The sequence below is a fragment of the Aedes albopictus genome, chromosome 2 (assembly GCF_035046485.1).
Source record: "Aedes albopictus strain Foshan chromosome 2, AalbF5, whole genome shotgun sequence".
Classification (NCBI taxonomy): Eukaryota; Metazoa; Arthropoda; class Insecta; order Diptera; family Culicidae; genus Aedes; species Aedes albopictus.
In genome coordinates, this window is record NC_085137.1 from 376909810 (window position 1) to 376912487 (window position 2678).

The 2678-nt window shown below is 38.6% G+C and overlaps 1 non-coding gene across 1 annotated transcript; it reads left to right on the forward strand.

The window, feature by feature from the left end:
• The first annotated feature begins 400 nt into the window (after window positions 1-400).
• Window positions 401-473, forward strand: Trnaa-agc (transfer RNA alanine (anticodon AGC)). The gene has a single exon. It is a non-coding gene; the product is annotated as a tRNA-Ala (tRNA).
• The last annotated feature ends 2205 nt before the right edge of the window (window positions 474-2678 follow it).

Sequence of the window (2678 nt, forward strand, 5' to 3'; positions counted from 1 at the left end):
ACAAATTTCTATCGCAATGCGGAATACTGGGATGCAAGCAATCGCTTCCAAATTTTGCTCAGTTGGTTTGGATGCTTTAAGGCATCGAAAAAAAATCCCAGAAATCGACCTTGTTGACCCAGTCTAATTAATATAGTCCATATGGCGATAAAAAGTCGAAATTCTCCAAAAGTATCAAATATGCTACACATGGAAGACTGGGTGTCGTACAAGTTGCCCATTGTCAGTGTAAGTTATGTTCAGTCTGTACAGCCTCTGCCTTAGGACGGTGTGAAATTCATTCGGAAATGCATACAGGGACTCTCCAATTGCGCGCAATGGCTGTTACGCCCTTTTCACATGTTAGTCTTGAGTGGTGCTCGGAATCCAGTTTGACTTTCTATTTCACAGAGTTGTAATTTGTTCTGTGGCTTAGTTGGTTAAAGCGCTGGACTAGCGATACGGAGTCGTGGGTTCGAATCCCACCGGAACAAGTGGTAATTTTTTTTCACAAATTTATCTCTCCATTTGTCAATTAAGCACACACTATGTCTTCGTCTATTTCGGACATACAGAGACATACCAGCCGACTGGTATAGCCGGTATAGGTCAATAAAATTATCTGCCTGTTCTGGAATCTCTCCAGGTTTTTTTTTCCTATCTCTATCTCTTTCAGGGATTCCTTAAGAGATTATTCCAGTAAACTCTCCGATAATAGGATACAATCGGTGAAGTACTAGAATTGAAGTAATGAGCTGAATTTTTGTATGGTGAGAAGGTCGATTCTCCGTTTCTACAATGAAATGGTTCAAAAAGCGTGGGTATTATGATTTCTTGCCCAATTTGATGCTGTTTGAGCAAAACTTTGGGTAACTGTGTTGTTTGCGTTGCAAGAAATGGAGAAAACAACAACAGGGTTACCTACCCAAAGTTTTGCTCAAACATCATCAAATTAGGCAAGGAATTATAATCCCACGTTTCTTAATCCATTTCATAGCAGAAACGGAGAATTGACCTTCTCACCATACAAAAATTCAGCTTATTACTTCAATTCTAGTACTTCACCGATTGTGTCCTATTCTTCCAGTTATTTTTGTTACTCTCTTCACGGGTTCATTTAAGGATTCTTTCGAAAATCCTTCCAGTAATTTCGTTAGTAATTCCTCCAAATTTTGCATGTATCACATTACTTGCGAAAGTGAATCCAGATCATGTGACTTTATCCCCCTCCCCACTAAATAAAAATTCCTTCGAGTACAAGACACTGAAGACGACCTTGCAGTTGAGGTCGAAATACGTATCTGTCAAAGGATGCAAATTCTTAGTGGAATTAAAAGGAACAGTACTTAGCACGATTTTCTTTTTACTTACAGGTATTCCACTAACAAGCCCAGGTTCATCATCCGAAATTCATTCCCATGACAGTCGTGGAGAAGTAGAGGTGATCTCGTTCCCTAGTAGCAACTCACGTCATACTAACATTCCTTCCCTTCCTCTATGCCAGAGCAGAAGAAAATAACAAGTGAATAACATATCAAGTATTTATCTTAAATACTACCATACCTTTATATGCCCTTCATTAGGTGGTAATAAGAGGCAAAATAACAAAAAATAAATACCAAAATTTTGTATAAATAACACCTAGAAAATAACAAATCCTGTTATTTCAATAATGAATGCATACCTAAAATTTCAAGTGCTGTATTTGTTACTCCAAAGTTATTGAATAACAAACTAATAACATTTGTTGTTACTGAATGTTTCATTTGTTCGATGACTTCATTATGTAATAGCAAATCTGTTCTTCGGTTATTTTCACTGCTAAACCAACAAATACTACATCAATACCAAACTCTCCTCAAATACCTAAAACTGTTATTGTGATATTCTCATAACATTTCGTAGAATAACGCAGCAATAACAATTTTAGGTATAAGAGCACATGTTTCTCTTCGCATGGTATTTGTAAGGTATGCCCTTCTGCTCGGTAGTGATTGAAGAAGACAGTGATTGTGATCGTGCAGATGTTTGTTTTCTGGCATTGAAAGAAGAAGGACTAGTGAAAATGCAGTGGTTCCTGGATTCTGGCGCGACGGACCACATGGTAAAGGACTCTCGCGTCAAATGCGTTAAATGCGCCGTTTGGATCGACCGGTGGAAGTGATGGTGGCGAATGGAGAGAAACTTGTAGTGGAATACTGTGGAGATGTTTTCCTGTATGCGGTTGTTGAAGGCAAGACCAAGAAGTGCGAGGCAAAGAATGTGCTGTACCTCCGTGGACTCAGCTGTAACCTGTTCTCCGTTAATCGAGTAGCGAGATCAGGTTTGCAGGTAAGATTCGTCGGTGACAAATCGGAAATAACGAAGGACAATACACTGGAAAACTTTATGGGTTGGATATGCTATGCAAGTATAGAAAAAGCAATGTGGGAGCAGCTGTTGGCACAACGGCATCTCGGAGGTGGCGAAGTTGAGGATTTTGAGGAACGCTTTGACGATTTTTGTTTAGAAGACGTGACCGTTTGGTTTGAAGATGACAGGTTGTTTAAGACTGATAGAAATTAGTTGAGTTTGTATTTGTAACGTAAAAGTTGAACTTGAAAATGTATTGTAATTGTTTGTTGTTGTTCGAGGATTTTTTGTATTACTGTTGAACCGCAAGAAGTATTGTAGAGATTTTTCTCTATTTTCGATTTTTC